The 19,662-nt window shown below is 40.4% G+C and overlaps 1 long non-coding RNA gene across 1 annotated transcript; it reads left to right on the top strand.

The window, feature by feature from the left end:
- The first annotated feature begins 14,254 nt into the window (after positions 1-14,254).
- Positions 14,255-16,060, top strand: LOC104428850. Its single transcript, XR_005546826.1, has 4 exons — positions 14,255-14,884; positions 14,978-15,139; positions 15,243-15,549; positions 15,685-16,060. It is a non-coding gene; the product is annotated as an uncharacterized LOC104428850 (long non-coding RNA).
- The last annotated feature ends 3,602 nt before the right edge of the window (positions 16,061-19,662 follow it).

The following is a 19,662-nucleotide window of genomic DNA, read 5'->3' on the forward strand; positions in this document are numbered from 1 at the left end:
ACTTTTTCTTCGCTTAAACAAAGCAACTCCCCCGGTACCTCCTCGTTCTTTCGACGACCTTCCTCCGGCCTCCTCCAGAACGCCCTTTTTTCTCAAGAAAAAGGGTGTTTCTGGGGTATCAAATTTGGGTGTAGTGGGGCGATGCAATTCTTTATTAAAAAAAAAAAAAAATACAACGGGATGAAGGGAAAAAGAATATGAAAGAACATGTAAGAAAAGAAAAAAAAGGGAAGGATTCCTTTTGTGGAAAAAGTGGACAAGGGAAAAAAAGGAAAGGTGAAAATCTTATCCACGGGCTGTGCATGGCGTGTAGCGCATCAAGTTGAAGCCCCCCTCCATCGATGTCGACACGAGGAGTATTATATGTAAGGTTTTCCAAACAATGAATAAGGCGTCGGGCAGTGTTCTTATTTGATAAGCAGTGGCCAACCTATCCTGCTTATGCGAAAAATGTGAAAATTGAGGTTATGGAAAGCTCAAATCTCCAATCTCCCACATGGGGGTGTAAAGTGGGGGCGAGATTGTGATGTTTGAGCAAAATGAGTACTTTTGTGGAAGTAAATATAAGTATGCAGGTGGTGGGTATGCAGCCCTATGACGTATGTTGTGAATAGACATAGATCAATTCCCGATTATTGGAAAAGCTTCGGGTTAGAAAAAGAAAAGTTAAATGGTCTTTGCTACCATCCAATTATAAGTGAACCCTTCGTTCGAAATCGACATCGGACTCCATTTCTAAGAGATGCGAAAGGAGAAAAACAAAAAATAAATTAAAACTTCATGTCGAAGGCTTTGTTGTAATTGGATGTCCTTAGTACATTGAACCTTTTATGACGTACTATGCTTTTTGAGTATTAATTAGGATTGCTCTTTTCAAATTCATAATCCACGCGCTTCACATTTTACATTATGTTCTGTTCAAAATAATTCACGAGTCTATTTCAAGGTACATATGGAAAATTGTTGCCGATGCAATTCTAGCTTTTCTCTTGCTTTTAACCATGGCCAATCTGTTCCCGAAACATTCACTCATAAATCTCTTGATTCTTTTCTTGTCAAGGTTATATTTCTCTAAACCGTAATCGATATTACAGACTTTGTCTAGTCTATTAGTAATCTCGGGAGAAGTTGATTGACTTCTTTAGCACATGGGAGGACAGCCTCTCTAATATAAATGTTAGAAACAAACTCCTAAAAATCAAATCGATACTCGAATTATCAAATACTGAAAAACGAATGCGAAAATGAGCTCGGAAAACATTTAATACCAATTGAAGGTATATCGTGGAGATAGACATACCTTGTTTGCCACAAATTAAGTATCATTGCAATCTTAAAGGAATCATTTGAAACCCTAGAGTTTCGTTCTTCAAGAGGAAGTATACTATTTCAAAGGAAAGAAAAATGGAGAAACGTATTTTCTTTTTGAAATGCTACAAGTATCATTATCCCTTTTACTTTTTATTTTATATATTTCACTTATTTTCATTTAGAAAATAATTACACTTTCCTCTATGGGCCATTCTTTTATAGGCTGGGTTTTGCCCAACATGGGCCGATGAGTTTGACTTGGCCAATCAACTAAAAAATCCATCAATAAATAAGGAAAAAAAAAAAACAAGAGAAAGGAAGTGTCTTTCACAAAATAAGACAAACCTTAGATGTTCCACTTGCAAAGCTGAAAGGAAGACGAGCATGGATCGATTGAAGTGGTGGTGGGAGCAAGGAGAACCCAACGGACTTTGCATGGAACGTTGTACGTCTAAATAAAGAATGGGGAAAAAGATTGGGGTGAAATTGGGAAGAGATCATAGACTGCTTTGGAGACTCCATCCGTGGGGGAATCAATTCACGTGCACCTCCTCCTCTTTCGGGTCTTTCAGTGTCAAAAAGGAGCGGCATGGAGACGATTCTCCTCCCCTATCCCCCTCTCCCCAAAAAAAATTCAACTTGTAGACAAAGCTTCTTCCGCTCGAGTCAATGGACGATCGAATGGACGCCCGGGCGGGCCGCTCAAGGCATAAAAAAGTACCAAGAAAAAGCTGGCATATGAAGTGACTATATTTCTCGTAAAGGATGATATTAGTGGTCCTTGGGAATGTTGTTTTTTTGAGTCATTTGTTTTATATCGTGTCCCTGAACTTTTGTGCATTTTGCTTGGGTTACTTACTTCTTGTATTGTATCCCTCCACGATTGGATTGCCACGTTATGCTCATCTTCCGTAGTCAGAAGCATAAACATTAAAGACCTGTCATTGCAGGACCACGTTGCTATCGTTACAAAGAGCCCAAAAGTTAGAAAAAATTATCCAAAAAATCATAAACTTATTATATTTTTACCAATTCAATCATAAACCTTTTAATTTTGTCAATTCAATTCTTAACCTTTTTTATTTCTTTCTAATTGAGTCCATTTAACCAACTTTGGCTAGAAAATACTGATGTGGATGTTAACGATGTCACGTAAAATTGCCAGCGTTTTTTTTTTTTTTTTTTTGGTAGCGTTGAAGTAGACAAATATTTTGATATTTTTGTCTGAATTCTTATTATTTTTTTGATTTTTTTCCTTTCTTTTCTTTTTTTGCTTCTTCTACCTTTTGCCGATGGCTGGCCTTTGGCCATAGGCAATGCCCAACCACCAACCATGTAAGGCCAAGCGAGGCCCGACCAGGTGAGGGCGAGGCGCGACAAGAGGAGCCCTTGCCCATGTGAGGCCCGGCGAGGGTTGACCTCGCCTAGGCCAGGCTAGGTCAATTGCTTAGACCAGGTGAGGCCGACCTCATCCAAACCAAGGTGGCTTCATTGGGCGTCAGCCAAGCGAAGGCTACGCCAAGTAAGGGTTGACCTTGCTAGATTTGGCGCTTGGGCAAGGGTGAGTCCTGGCAAGGGATCCCCTCACTAGATCTAACAAGGCCAACCCTCATGCAGGTGACACCTGGCAAGACTACCCTTAGCTAGGGCTTGCCCTCGCCCGGCTATGCCTCGCTTATGGCAGCGACAAGGACAACCATCTTGGCATGGCCCATGGCCAGCCATCGATAAAAGGAAGAAGTAAAGAAAGAAGAGAGAGTAAAAAATTAGAAAAAATCGAAAAAAATATTATTAAAAATTATTCACTTTAGTGCTAGTCGACCTACGTGGCATTGCCATTATTCATGTCAATAATTTCTGTTAAAAGTTAGTTGAATGGATTCAATTGATAAAAAGTGAAAATGTTCAAAACCGAATTAACAAAATTTAAATATTTAAATGAATTAGTACAATTCTAATAAATTTTGATTTTTTTGACAATTTTCCCTATTATGAGGTGTGGGACGAGGATGAGGATGGAGTCCCCCCACACTCACCGGGTGGGACATGAGGCTCAATTGGAGACTTCCTCAACCCTACACCCTCCCCGCCCTCCATATTTATTTATTGATTTATTTTCATAATATATCCTTTCTTTTTATGCTCCTTTTGAAAAAGTTACTATGTTATTAATTAAAAAAAAAAAGAATGTCCTACAAACTAAGCTTTTACGTCATTCGTGAGTATATTCTTGCCAAGGTAGTCGATATATTTAGGTTTTATGATACAACCACATTAGCATAGTTAAACAATTTTCGTCTTTTATTTTGTTAGATACAATAAATATCATTTTTAAGGAGAAAAAAATTCCCCGGGTCGAACCGGAAGGAGCGGGGTGCCCCGCATACGGCGGGTCGGGGCTCGGAGGCGACGCCGATAACGCGCGGGACGGAGGCGGTGCAATCCTAGCGCTGAGCAACGGTCACGATTTTCACGCCTTTCCATGCAATTATGAGGGGGATCACGAGAACGTGCTGTGTCGCCAGGGGACGTACGATCGGACACGTGGCGCCTCGTAGCGAACTTCGCACCAAATAATTGTGTCCGGCACGAGTGGGCCCACTCGATTCCCTCCCCCACGTCGTTGTCTGCGATGTGATCTCCTCGTAATAATTGCCTTTGCCTTCCTCTGAATTTTTACTGTTTCTCACGGAACTTCATCAAATTCGTTTTCCTGTCAGGTCGTTCGAGGACGGTTACGGAAAATGACGACTCTCTGGCGAATCCGTGACGTCATCGGATCACATGAGGGAGAGTTTTTAGCATCCAATAAGCGCTTTTCAACATGAATGAGAGAATGCCTTAGTTCGACTCCCTTGAGAGAAGTTTCCTTCTATGTTCTCATGGAGTTGACCGATATGGCCAATTAAACAAAATATATATTTCGCTCAACCCAATAATTAATTAACTAATTAAAGAAAACACCAATCAGATTTGCATTGAAAATTTTGGAAAAACCGTACAAACGGTCTCCGAGTTTTGGCTTGATGTGCAATACCATTCTTAAAATTTTAATTTATTTAATAAAATTCTTGAATTTTTTTTATATATGATCAATTTGATCCGTTGATGGAATTTATTGACTCCGTTTCCAATTTGGCAAGTTTCAACGGTGAACAAAAAAAAATTGATAAACGTGAATTATCAACCTAAGATATTTAATATGCACAGGGATAAAATAATCTATATCATCATATAACATTAATAATCGATTTTTTCCAAATTAAATGAATTAAAGTAATTATTATATGTTGATTTAAGTCGGACATCCTACGTGGATGATCTCCGTGTAACATTAGTTTCTTGTCCACCGTTTAAATGTATCAAATCAGAAGCCAAATTAGAATATTCTGTCAATTTTAATTAATTAAAGTACTACATTGAATATTTTCATATAATTTATAACTACATTAAGTATATATTAAAATTTTATGTACCACAATAGACAAATTAAAAGTTCAAGAATAATATTTGTATGTTAGGTTAAAGTTTAAGGACCACATTGCATATTAAAATAGAATTTATGAATTATTTATATCATTATTCCAAAAGGGAAGGAAGACCAATCAACTCCTCTCTTCGCCCCCATATGTCAACCGCTATCTTTAGTGCTTAGTCCGTTCGCCACCATAATGCTGATTGCTGCGGCCTCCTCTCCCTTCTCGCCTTCCTCCTCCTCTCGTTAGAGCATCGCTTTATGAGTCAAGGTCAATCTATGGTTGTGGACTTGGTATTAACCTTGATCTGAGGTCGCGCTATGCGTGCGATCACAAGCCAGGGAGAGCTCAAGGCAACAAAAGGAACTTGAGTTTCAATCTTGAGCTTCAAACGTCGATTTCAACACGTGGATTTTGTCTAGCAAAGTCGAGTTTGAGTTATGGATTTCATTAATTGGCGGAGATATAAATTTCACTGGTTTGTCTTTTAAAGGGATAATGACATAACTAGTCACCAAACTTTGGCTCAATATATAATGTCGTTTTTGAACTTTTAATTTGTTTAACGTGATCCAATGTAATCTTTAAACTTTCATTTTGTTCAATGTGGTCCCTAGAATTTTGATATATGTTCAAGGGTTCGTTCGTTTCGCGAAAAATATCATGTTTCGCGAAAAATATCATGTTTCTGGAAAATATTTTCTTAAAAGTTATTTTCTAGGAAATGACTCTATTTTCCTGGTGTTCGGTCAAAACCTAAAATTTGAGTGGAAAATATTTTCCACCGTTCGTTAGCTCATTTAATTGTTTGGGAAAAATTATTAAAAATTGAATTTTAATATTTTTAATTGACCAAAAATTAATTTAATTTTATATATTTTTTAAAAAAATTATTTTTTAATTATTTATATTTTTTAAAAATAGAAATTTTTATGATTTTTTATTTTTCTTTCTTTTTCTTTTTCTTTTCCTTCCTCCTTCCTCCACCGCCGCCTCCTTCCTCCTCCTTCTTCCTCCTCCTTCCGCCGCGCGCCTCCTTCCCCCCCCGACGATGGCGGGCCGCCCGCGGCCGACCAAGACTCGGTGGCTAGATTTGGCAAGCTTGAGGCTTGGCCGATCTCGCCCAAGCTCACCGCGAGCTTCGCCGGGCCCTCACGAGCCACGAGCTCGCCGGATCGCGGCGGAGCTCGGGCTCGCCTAGATCGGGAGCTCGAGCTCTACCGCTAGATCCGGCGAGCTCGGGCGAGGCTGAGACCCGTCCAACTCACTGATGCGGGAGCTGCGAGCTCCGCCGCCAAATCCGGTGCGCTCGCGACGAGCTCGGGCGAGGCCCAAGCCCCGCCCACTCCGGATCGGCGAGCCGCGAGCTCCACCTCGCCGACTGGGTGAGGCAGGTCGCCGGCCGCCGCTCCGCAGCCCGGCCCGGACGCCGCCATGGCCGGTCACCGACCACCGCCAAAGAATAAGATGAAAGGAAAGAAAAAAAGAAAAGAAAAGAAATTAAAAACTTGATTTAAAAAAAGAAAAAAAAAAAAAAGAAAAAGAAAGCATAAAATTAAAACGAAAATGTATTGATAAAAGAAGTAAGAGGAAAGAAGTCATGGAAAACGTTTTAATGTTTTCCTCACTTTAAAGGTTGTTTTTTCTAATGATGGAAAACAATTTCCTTGACTAGTTCATTTTCCGTGAAACGAATACCGGAAAATCCGGAAAATATTTTCCTGAAAGTCATTTTCCACGAAACGAACGGACCCTTAATCCTTGAATTACATGAAAATATTTAATATTGTCTCATAACTTGAATGAATGGAATGAGTATATTAAATTTTATTTTCATATTGTTCATGAACTAAGTTAAATAAATTATAAGTTTAGAAATACATCGCACATTAGATCAAAATTTAAGAACTATTTGTACCATTTCCCCTCAATTAAACTAATAAAGACAAATTGAACCCTAAGGTGATAACACCAATCTTGCTCTATAAAATTGGAAATGAAATTGGAAATAATAATTAATTGCAACCAAGAACCAGGTGACACATTTCCAGTTCTAGTGTATGATTGAGATCAATCATGAACCATGATATTTTCTCGGTGATATTTTTCACCAGTGATATTTTCCTCGGTGATATTTTTCACTTTTGGACAAGATATTTTTCTCTCGGGTTTACAAAGATATTTGCAATTTATGCAGCTGTCAAAAAGTAAAAAAGAGTTAACAAATTATCATATTCCATGTCACCAGATTTTTCTCTTTCTTTTTTTTTTTTTTTGTTTTTTGTTGCAAATTCTCTAAAGTTTCTTATAGCCATTTTTTCCTTTTTCACAACTAATGGCATCATAAGTCCAGCTTCCAATATGAAAGGAGGAGGTGGGGTTCGAATTCTTACTTTCTCAGGAGTTGGGGTAGGGGACAATTATATTTTAGGAGTGGGTTTTGACTCCCACACCTGTAAGGCGGCAGGGCAAAAGTTGAGAGTAAGTGTTAGAGTAGGAATAGAGTAAGACCAACAAAGAAAAAAAAAAGAGATTCACTTTTTTGAAGCGGGACTCAATTTCCGGAAAGACCCAAAATTTTAGATTTAATTTTAATTTTATCCCAAACTTTTTTTTTGTATCATAAAAAAAAAAAAAAAAAACTCTTAATTTTCACTCTAATTCTAAATATACCAACATATCCAAAAATTGACACTAATTTAATAAAAAGTATCGATATTAAAACTAGTTTTAGAAGTTCATTATTTGAACCCATGTTTTCATCAACACCCCTACTTTGTAAAGAAGAATAGCAACCTCGTAATGTTAATAATATTGAAGCAATTAGAGGCGATTTATGGACGCCCGAGCAAATTTGGGACGGATTTTTAACGATACAGAAACAAGTTAAAGGTTGAATTGAGACTAGATCTAAAATTAATGATCTTTTAAGAAATTACCTCTTAATGTAGTTGTTGTCATCCTGATAGTGATTAGACTCATTTTGTTGTGCCAAAACTATTACACTTCATCTACTAGACCCTAATTTGGAAATCCGAAAAATCTCAATTTTCGTACACAGTGTAGACCCTAATTTGGGAATCCGAAAATTCTCAATTTTCGTACACACTATTACCCCTTGATGCAGTCGTTGTCATCTTGATATTGACTAGACTCATTTTGTTGTGCCAAAACTATTACACTTCATCTATTAGACCCTAATTTGGGAATCCAAAAAATCTCAATTTTCATACAAAAAGTGTGAAAAGTTATATATTTATACACTAAATTATCCCAAAAAAGTAAGCCTACAGTATAGGAGCAACAGAGTCTGGCGGTGGGCCAAGAAAGTACGGATCAAGTCCTCTCTCGTAATGCAGAGTTTCTCTCTCGTAATGCAGAGTTTCTTCTACCTTTAATGGTAGTTTCCCCATCAATTAACCTCCGAACCCTAACCTTCCTTTCCATTTTCCACCTCTACTCTATGTCTCTTTGAAAGTCATCGCCTTCATTTGCTATTCGCACTACTTCTCGTGTCTGGACTTCTTTGGCCGTTTCCTCTCTATCCAACCATGCACTGTTCGACCCATTCCCCTTTCCCCATCTACTTGCATGTTGCCGATTCTTCTTGATCATGGTGAAGATGCTGGTCTCGCTGCTGGAGCTCTTCTCCGCTCTCAATTCCGTTCACTTCATGTCCTCTTTTCTGCATTTATAGGCACATTAGCTTTCTGTTTCAAATCGACACTGTTCCCATTTCTTATGTTACCCTATCAAATGTGGAATTCGGCTTGTCCCTCCTCAAAATTCTGACTTCCGACTACCATCATGGAACTCCCCGAAAAGGAAGAGTTAGCTCGGATTGCTTGCTCTTTGTAACCGATTGGGTCGGCATGGGCTGAACAGACATCGACACATGGGATGAGGCGCCTCCCCTTGAAAAGATTGAAGAATGTCGTCGGATGTTAGTCGGTAAGGTTTTATCTAACTCCTCTATTCATCTACCAGCTTTTCGAGTGCAATGCATCGTGCATGGCGCACGAATCTGTCCAAATCACCCAACAAGGAATGGATATATATATTGCGAAATTTAAGTTGGAAAGTGATAAAAACGAATAGAAGTGGGCGGACCTTGGCGTTTCTCCAACAATTTGGTGCTTTTTCAACCCTGGCAGCCGAACACGCCTCTTCACCGTTACGATTTTTCTAAATGTGCATTTTGGGTTCAAGTCTTTGGCCTTCCCCTAGAATGGTGCACAACCCAGATGTTAAGCAGAGCAGTTAGGAGTATCGGAAGAATGTTGGAAGGTCAGTTCGATACCAGAGATGGAAATACTTCCAAATTTGGACGGGTTAGGGTCGAACTTACCTTAAGTGAACCTTTAAAACCTGGCCAACCGATTCGGATTGGGTGGCAAAGCACTCGCTCGATTTCCGTTACGAACGACTTCCCCACTTTTGTTATTCATGTGGCATCATGGGACATTATGCCATGTACTTGTCCGACAATTCCTTTTACCGAAGCTAAAATGGAAGGTAAAGAGAAATGGCCTTCGGTCACCGGTTGAGAGTCAAGTTAATCAATACAAATCCAGTATTGGCATACATTCTATGAAGGCGGGCCTCTTTCTAATGACACGGATGATGTTGTGCCTGAAACTCCTCCAGTCGTCACTTCACAGGTTCATGCTCTACCCCCACCGGACGACATTACATCAAAGGTTGACAATCAGGTCGTTTATGAACGCCGCAAGCAACTCACTACTGATCTGATTCCGTGCTCATCCAAACAGAAAGGCATCCAAACAGAATATAACCAGAATGACTTCAGTCATCCACACTTTACTAAGGCCGGGTTGAATCAAGGTTCCATGACTTACCGTTTATTGACTCAGGGAATGTTGTGACGAATTCTCAGGAGCCTTCTGTTATCCCTCCTCCCTATATGGAGTCCAACAGAGGTGTTGTCATCACGAGTCCTGTTCCAACATCTGTGCTGTCCACTGTCCAACAACACATGGTTCAACGGCCTGTGAATGTTAAGAAGAATAAACCATCTCGTGTTGCCACCAAAACAGGATCATCTAAGAAACAGAAACGATATAATCCATATGATACTGGTTCCCAGGGAATGGATTCCATTGATGATAGCAAGTTATTGGATACCCCTGTTTTATTGGAAGATGAAGTTCAATTCGGGTGAGGTGGCTTGCCCTAAAAAGCCACCGGTTGACCAATGAAACTTTTATGTTGAACATCAAGACTCGGCCTCTTCCCCGACAGTTCATGCACTAAAGGCCCTAGTGGCCAAAGACAAAGCCGATGTTCTTTTTTTAATGGAAACCAAGAATCGCGAGGCTTTTGTTTCTAAGATACAGCGTCAACTTAAATTCCCTTTCTCTTATATAGTTAACCCGGTTGGCGTCGCAGAGGATTGGCTATCTTTTGGCAAACCCACATTTCTCTTCGGTGGAACTCTCTACACAGTTGACTTTATTGATACTATCATGCATGAATATGGGAAAGACACTACTATGAGACTCACCTGTGTACATGCTCCAGCAATTCCTCAATCTCGTAAGGCTTTTTGGACGGTTCTCCGACGATTAGCATCCATCAACTCATTACCTTGGATCTGCATCGGAGACTTCAATGAAATTGCCTATCCTTGGGAGAAAGTAGGTAAACGCCCCCCTGATTTTTGTCGAATGCAAAGTTTTGGAGAGGTACTACATGACTGTGCATTAATGGATATCGATAGTAAGGGATGCGCTTTTACTTGGATGAATTACCGTGACAGGACTGAGCTGGTTAAAGAGAGACTGGACAGGGTTCTTTGTAATTAGACCTGGAGAATTGTGTTTTCTGAGGCAGAAGTATATGCTTTACCTGCAGCTGGTTCGGATCATAGTCCGCTGCTTCTTTCAACCGAAGCTACCAAATATAGAAACGGGAGGACCTTCTACTTTGAAGAATATTGGTTGCGGCATCCAGAATGTCAAGGAGTCATAGACAGAGCTTGGGCTTCCGCTGGAGCAAAAGGCTATCACCTACCAAAGATGCTTCAACAAGTCAGTGGGGCTCTCCGGAGGTGGAGTAAAAACACGTTTTCAAAGGCAAACGAGCAGATTAACTCCTACAACAAAATTCAGTTCTTAACTAATCGACTACCACTACAATGGATCAACGAAATTATCGAGCTTAAAGGTTTACTCCATAGTGCATGGCAGCGGAAGAGCGTGTTGGGCAATGAGATCACGGATTAAATGGCTTCGGTGGGGTGATAAAAATACAAAGTTTTTTCATGCCACTACTATTCAAAGGCGAAACAGAAATCGAATCAGAATGCTCATGGATGCACAACAGAGATGGGTTAGAGATGATCAAATGCTTAAAGACATGACTCTGGAATTTTTTTCTACAATCTATACATCTAAAGGCACTCGTGCCTATGGGCCTATTCTACAACGATGTGAGTGTGTTGTGACTGAGGCTATGAACCAGCAACTCATTTCTTGATGTTACCCGAGAGGAAGTTCGCACTGCTGTTTTTCAACTAGGGAAATCCCGGGCCCCTGGCCCCGATGGTTTTAGTGGATTATTTTACCAACAATATTGGCATATTTTAAAAGACGATATATTTTCCTCGGTGCAGCAGTTTTTTCATTCTGGTTTATTACCCCCTGATCTCAACAAAACTATCATAACTCTCATACCGAAAGTCCCTAATCCAGAAAGTTTGGATCAGTACCGACCAATTAGTCTCTGTAATTTCGCCTATAAGATTATTTCTAAGGTGTTAGCCAACAGACTAAAGCCTTTCCTGCCTGACATCATCTCTATGGAACAAAGTGCATTTGTCAGTGGCCGTCAAATACAGGACAACATTTTAATTGTGCAGGAGACTCTACATCGCTTAAGACACGAACCGAAAGAAAAATTCCAGGCTGTGGTCAAGATGGACATGTCTAAAGCCTACGACCGTGTTGAGTGGGACTTTCTCAAAGACTATCTATCCAGGTTAGGTTTTCATCCAATGTGGGTTCAATGGACTATGCAAAGTGCATTACTCTGTTTCCTTCGGTGTCAAATTTAATGGCACTCAGTTACAATATTTCCAACCATCAAGGGGGATTCGACAGGGGGATCCTTTATCACCTTATATCTTTATTCTAATGGCAAATATGTTAAGTACTCTCATCCATCAAGCTCTCAATATGGGTAATCCGAAAGGTATCCAATTTAACGATTCTTTCCCTACGTTAACTCACTTGTTTTTGCCGACGATGCTATATTCTTTGTAGAAGGGACACGGCAAGAATGTCATGAGTTAGCTAATATTCTTAACCAGTACTGTATGGCTACGGGACAGATGATAAATCGAAACAAATCTGGCATTTTCTGCAGCAAAGGATGCCCCCGCTTCAAGATAACTTAGCGCGAACTTGAATCCCAATCTTAACTAAAACAGGAAGATACCTTGGGATTCCGTCGGATTGGGGCAAATCTAAAAGAGAAATGTTTGCTTGGATACTAGGAAAGTCAATACTAAGCTAGATGGATGGAAAGAGAGTCTTATTTCGAAGGGTGGTAAAGAAGTTCTCATTAAAAGTGTTGTGCAGGCAATACCTCAGTTTGCTATGTCAATATTCAAGATCCCTGTCTCGCTGTGTAAGTCTATTGAAAAAAAGATAGCAAGATTTTGGTGGCAAAATGACAGTCGAAAATCTGGAATCCATTGGAAAAGCTGGGATGTTTTAAAAGCTGAAAAACAGATGGGTGGCCTCGGGTTTCGTGACCTTGTGGCGTTTAATAAAGCTATGTTGGGTAAACAAGCTTGGCGTCTCCTAACTCAGCCTACCTCATTATGGGCGCATCTGTTTAAAGGGCTGTATTTTCGTTCGGAGATTTTCTATCGCATCAAAAGGAACTCGCTCTTCCTGGGATGGCGAGTATCATTATGGGCAGGGAATCCATATTACCTTCAACTCAATGGTCGGTCGGAGATGGATCTAGTATCCGGATTAGAGAAGACAGGTGGCTACCGAAAGGGAAAATAGGAGGTTATGCTGCTGCACAGGAACCTAAAAAGGTATCTGAACTGATTGATTCTACTACTAACCTCTGGAATCTGAATTTACTGAATTGTTGGTATGATAGCACTACTATTGCAGAAATTATTAAGATTCCTCTTAGACCAGGCTTCGCATCAGACCAGCTTATTTGGCCGAGTACATCTAAAGGAAATTACACTGTTAAAAGTGCTTACACTATTCTTAGCCAGGAGAGCCTCTGCACTCCTATATCTAAACCATCTTCTTCTTATCAGCCTCCTAACATCTTATGGAGGCAAATATGGAAACTCCAAATCCCACCCAAAGTTAAAATTTTCATCTGGTCATTATGCCAAAATGCCCTTCCCACTAAGGTTAACTTGTTTCGGCGAAATCTCTGCCCCGATCCCATTTGCACCCTATGTTCAGCTAAACAACCTGAAACCTCAGAGCATCTATTTTTATTGTGTCCTTGGACTTCCCACATCTGGTCTAACCCACAAATCAACTGTCCCATACAACCAGCAGAAATTACACGTATTGAAGACTGGCTAGCTACCATACTTGCTAATAAAAAACAGTTACCTGGATCTACGCTCATCGCCACGCTTCTGTGGAATATCTGGAAGTCCCGCAATCGGTTTATATTTCGTCATCAGAGTCCTGCTCCATCCTTTGTTATAGCTGAAGCTCACAAATCAGTCAGTATTGCTGCCATCTCTTCGCTTCGTGGATCGACCGCATCCGGATCTGGACAGCTTATGGCGTCCGCCCGATTCAGAGTTCTTAAGTTGAATGTAGATGGGGCTTTCAAGCCGAGGCAATGATCGGGGATCGCCGCCTTTGTTTGCCGAGATCATAAAGGAAAAATCATTGAAGGACTTACCAAGATCGTAACCGCGTCGTCTGCTTTGCAGGTGGAAGCTCAAGCTTTGTGTTTTGCTCTCAATCATTTGATCAACTCAAACCGAACCTCTGATCCCGTGCTCATTGAATCTGACTGCCTAGTTTTGGTGGACGCCGTGCACGATCCTCTTCTGTCGCCATGGGAGGTTCGCCCCTTCATAGCCGAAGCTGCGTTTCTTCTTTCTCGCCTCGTCCAGTCGCGATTTTCGTTTTGCCCTAGAACGGCCAATGCTGCTGCGGATTGGGCTGCAAAGGCCCATGACAATGGTTTTTTGATGCCTTCTTGGGCTTCCTTTCCTCCGGCTCCTTTGCTCGATATTTTAGCAGTTGATATTTCTAGTTCTGGTTGTAATGCTACTATTATATAATATATTACCAGTTCCTGACCAAAAAAAAAAAAAAAAACAGAGTCTGGCGGTGTAACTTGAGCTTACATTTCCCATCACAAATCTCATGCAATTTGCTGGTTTTTTAATATGAATGCATCATGCGCACATATAAGTGTATCCCACGCATAAATAAGGGGATTCAAAGCAAGGGCAGAGGATTGAGGCAACTGCGCCACCACCAACTGAGCTCTGCCTCCTTCCGTCCCACCCCTTTTCTCAGGAAACAGGACGTCAAAACAGAGAAAAAAATCAAGTGCAGTTCGCAGAGTTTTCCTCTGCCAATTCTCTGGGAGGCGGTGGAGGGCTTAGCGTTTTTTAGGGTGTGCAGATCTCGGAGCCCCTCCTCTTCTTTCCTCTCTCTCTCTCTCTCTCTCCCACCAACCACTCCGAAAAGCCCTGCCTCGTCCCCTGTTCTTGTTGCTTCTCTTGGAAGTTCTCCCTTTCTCGTCACCCGTCGATCCATCTCGCCCTCTTCATCGACGCACATTGTGCTTCATCTTTATTCGTTGCTTTGGCTACTGAAAAGGGTCCACTCCAACTTCGGTGTCGTTGTTTTCGTTAAAGCTCTGAGAGTTTCCAGAGATCCTGAGGGTGTTAGAGCTCTTGTGTTCGTCTGGTCACCGATGTCTTCCAACCCCCAAGATCCCCAGAGTTTGTTATCCTTCGTTGATTCAACTAGGTGGCGTGGCCGTTGGTCGCTCAATGATCAGAGCAGAGCCCCTGCTGACCTTGACGATTGTCTTGAATCTGTTATAAAGCAACGGCTGAGGTAACTTTAAATTGTTATGTTTTGACCTGGACAAAGTAAAATCTTGCTTATTGATTATTTAGGTGATAATGTCTACCTTATTTTATGATACAGGCAGCGAGGTCATGTCTATGAGGATAACGTGGACCAAATCTTTGCAGAGTTTGATCTTAAAGATGTCTTGATGAATGATCCATCATTCACCGCTCAACTAAACCAAAAAAAGAACGACGTGCACATGAATCTTTGATGTTTGCTGACTAATCCCAAATTTAGGTGTGAGTCCTGTCATCTTTAATTTGCATCATTGCCATTTTCAATGTCATATTTGCGATGATTATGAATTCGGGGAGTTGAATCTTCTTGGCATTGTTTGCAGCTCAGAGGAATTGAAGGACTATTATCCTCCCATTTGTTGGAATTCAGAAAAGAGTCTGGATTTTTTGTGTTTCCTCAGCGACAGACTATCAGTGAGACATCAGCGCAGTCCACAGTATAACGTGCAAGAAGAACGTCGCACATCGCTTCAAAAGAAATTAAAGAGCAAGAAGCAACAGATTTTTAATGGGAAATGGATTGACTACATAGATCATAACCTTAGGCAGGGATCCAAGTACAATGATGAATCTGTCGAGGATTTATTACGCTTTGTGCGAAACAAGTGGCGCTGCCGCCTGGAACTTCCGGTAAGAATTTGAGGTGATCTTTCTGTGGAATTCTGATGATTTCTGTAGCAGAATGCAGGCTTCTTTAGTAACTGTGTATCTCGGATTGTATGAACTCGTGACTCATCTGTTATTTTGCTTTTCTGGTTCCAACAGGAGCAATATACTGGAGGGGATGGCGGCCGCCAGTTCTACAAGTACTTACATGAACGATTTCTGGATCTCTTGATGGTGTCGTACGGAGTGGCGTACCGAATCTGCAGAAGAGATAAATCGTTTGCGCAGTTCCGTTGAAGTGAAAACCATTCCCGGAGTACAAGTGATGCGCTATTGATTGGCTACTTTCCATGATTCCTTCTTCAATCCAGTCGGTTGTGCATTCCACGCTTTTTGTTATATCTATTCGACTCTTCTAGTGTATAAATGTATTGTTTTGGATGTATGTATAGCACGGTTGCGATACTGAATTGTTTTATATGTATAGTGTGTTGTTCTTGATGTTGCATAAAAATAAAATTTAAAATTCAATTCAGAGCGGTTTTTTTTTTTAAAGTCGCAATTCTTGAATATAATTTTGGGGTGTTTTATTCCAAACATGTGACTTTTAGACCTCAAAACCAAAAAGGCCCCGGTGATCAGCCCCAGTAGCAGCTTTTCGTGGCAGTTTAGCAACTTCTCCGCCCATCTATGTTAATTTTTCATATGGAAATCTCAATATCTAAAGATACATGTTTAGGCTCGCTAGATCTCGACAGAGCTGGTAACTTTCTTTGTTATAAAATAAATGTTAAATCTACTATAAAATATATATTCTGTCCGCGAGCGAGTGAAGAGGAGAGGTGTTGTCACCCCATTAACAAAATGCCGATGCAAACCCATGGTGGGGAGAAAGTCTTTCCGAGTTTCGGAAGGCTGCATGGCAGAGCAGAGGGAGGGGCATCGGGATTCTGCGTGCGCCGTGAGAAATCGGTTCCCGAAGGCAGAAACAAAAGACGAAGCAGAAAAAAGAAAGTCGTCCGCATGGTTTGAGGAGTCGGGTGCAGGAAAGGTCGGCTTCAAGTCTACAGACGACACGCAGCTTCGGTTTTTGGTATCAGAACAGGGGCCCCTGAATTGGCTCGCATTCAATTTTGATGAAGGGAGATGAAGGATAAAAAAAAAAAAAAATAGGGGGAAGGAGACAGACAATGACGATAATCTTTTGTCGATTCGAGGGTGATGATGATGGAAATCGAGGGTGACAGCTCGCAAAATTGTAGATTCAAGATTTTCTCCGAGGGCAATGACGATGGAAAGGCTTTAAGTCAGCTGTCGGTCAACTATCCGAGACTCGATAGATCCCAATCAATCCTATTTTATTTCCATTAGTTTTCGACGCTAGAATGTGATTCGATGTTTAGATTATATTTTAGAGTTAGCATTAGAATGTAGAAGAGCAATGGAATTTCGTTGGAAGATGAAGTAGTGTTATGACCTGTTGCTTCTTAGTGTTTGACAAAGTAGATTAGTTTGCGATGTGACTATACTTCCTTTTTTGAGCTGCCACCTTTGTCTGCTGCAACTTGGTATTTCTTTCTCTTCGTTCGTGCCAACGGTTGGCATCGGTTGGAAGATTGTCTTTATTAAGATAATGGTGCAGTCACTAGCACAACTAAGAGTGCAACTCTCTCTCTCTCTCTCTCTCTCTCTCTCTCTCTCAACCAAGTTGAAACCTAGTGACTAGCAAAATAATTAGCAAAGAAATTCTTAAATCTATCATATGAATAACAATTCAGTTTTAAAATTTTCAATTTAACCATAAATGACGATTGCCCAATAAGGTCTTTTCAGTCAATTTTGGGTGGAAATTGCTAATGTTGACACCAATCATTTTACTTAATACAATCGACATTAATATGAACAATTTTTGCAATAATTTAGAGAAACTTCTAAATTATTTTATTTTATTTTATTTTATTGTGGATGGCAAGCCCCTTGGTGATCCTCGCTTGGTCATTGGGCTAGTGGTTACTGGTTAGACAGCATCCCACAATAAAAAAACAAAAAGAAGGAAAATATATTGAATGCAAAAATTATCCAAGTCGTCACCGGTCATGCCACGTAAAACGGACGATATCCTCGTCGGTGATTTTCGGGCAAATTAGTCGGAATGGACCAAGTTGGCAAATTGTGCAAAGATTTAAGACTAAATTAAAAAGTTTAGAATCAAGTTGATATATGTACGATTAGGCTTAAGACTTTTTTAGAAAGAATTTTCCCAGTAAGAGCCTGATCGACACGGTCATGAGGCAAGTGTGAAGAAAAGAGGCAGTTGAAGAAAGAAATCAAAGCATTTGATGTGGTTACAGGATCATTTACGAGATTGCTGGTTCAAAGCTAAACATGTGTTATCAGACTGAAACTAATGACAAGCTCCACGCACGGCTGCACGAACGTCTCTTCCCATCACCTCTCCATTCGGCCACTAGGGTTTCCTGCTATGACGTGAATGTCATTCAGAGTTAAAAGTCACGGAGAGATCATCCAAGAAAAGCGCAGGGCCAGTGTCCCACTTTGCTCCCGGAGATGATCACGTGCCAGCGCCTAAAAGCAAGAAGAAGGTGAGGAGACGAAGACCTTTTGGGGAGGCTCTTTCCTCTTCGGTCTGGGACTAAACAAGGTCATGAAAGCACTCGCTTTCCCACTCTTTTGCCCGATCTTTCCATCCGGGAAAAAGAAGGATAGCAACTTAGCACCTTTCTTCCAGCTTGCCGATTCGGCAGCATTAATATTTCCCATATCAAGTAGTAGATAATGTAAGAGTTTTCCTAATGTGGACTCAATTAATTGGAATATATTCTCATAATCACTATCATGTGGAGAGTGTACAACTGCATGTCATGTATTCTGCCCAAATGTGATTATATGATTATGCATGTAACTCTCTGGATGTGTACTTGTATGTCAAGTTACACAGTGCTCACATGATGCTAATTATATACATTGCTTGATTTTCAGTCACATTTTCTGTAATTAATAACTTCATTATTATTGAAGTTTTTACTGTTTCAAATTTTAAGTTGTGGACATATGATTTGTTGCTTGAGAAAAGAGCAATTGAATTTGCTTACTGTCCATGAAACGTTCCATTCTGGAACACTTGAAAAGAGGTTTGTCTGCGGACTGCACTGCTATAAGATGATGGAAGCCTTAGTTGCTTGAAATTATGTCTTGTCTGATATTGAAATTAGTACACATCTGCAAAGATTGTTAAAGGGGTTTTGATTTTATGACCCTAAAGAAGATACAAGAATTATGATATCACATACTGTAAAGTTTCTAACGAGGATAGCTGCTCTCAGACTATTAAGGATAATAGCACGATGGAAAATCAATGTGTCTTTGTCTTTGCCTAAATAGATAATTGTGATACAGACAATTGTGGAATCTCCTGTACCATAAACTAAACTTGTTGAGGTTCAGGGTACTATTCTTGATATAGTTTATAATGAAATTTCTTAAACCTCTCAAGTGCAGAATGAAGTGGTTGCAGCTTTATTAAGAAGATTTGTTAAAGAAAGACGATCAGTTATACCATCAAACTATATAGTCTATTTGTGAGAGCATGATTACAATATCCACTATATGGTTGATGTAATGACATATTTATAAATGTCGTTTTTTATTCTCAATCAAGTGTCAAATGGATAACATCTCTCAAGAGAGATCCCATTTGTCAGTCACCATTCTCTTACCTTAGGTGTCACAAAAACTTATGCCACTAGAGAATGCTTTATGGTTCCAATGAACCCACATATGTCTTGTCCTTATGGTTAACATTTCTTTATGTATCACAAGATATATGCACAAGGCTAATAACCGGCCTCTAACCCTAATTCTCACATGTATCCACACCTAAGGGGCGTTTACCTAACGCTAAACGTGAGAGGGCCGCCTCATTAAGCCAGTGATACGGAGGGCAATAGAGGAGAAGGACTTGATGCGTGGATCCCCTTGATATATGTGAGTAATCCTTTTTCTACTTCCGCTTTATATTCGATGGATCCCAAAACAGGTGCGTTAATCTTTCTACTCAATTATGCATGTTCATGTTCTGGTTATGGAGATCTTGGGGTTGCGCAATTTGTGTCCAAT

Source organism: Eucalyptus grandis, chromosome 10 (genome assembly GCF_016545825.1).
Source record: "Eucalyptus grandis isolate ANBG69807.140 chromosome 10, ASM1654582v1, whole genome shotgun sequence".
NCBI lineage: Eukaryota > Viridiplantae > Streptophyta > Magnoliopsida > Myrtales > Myrtaceae > Eucalyptus > Eucalyptus grandis.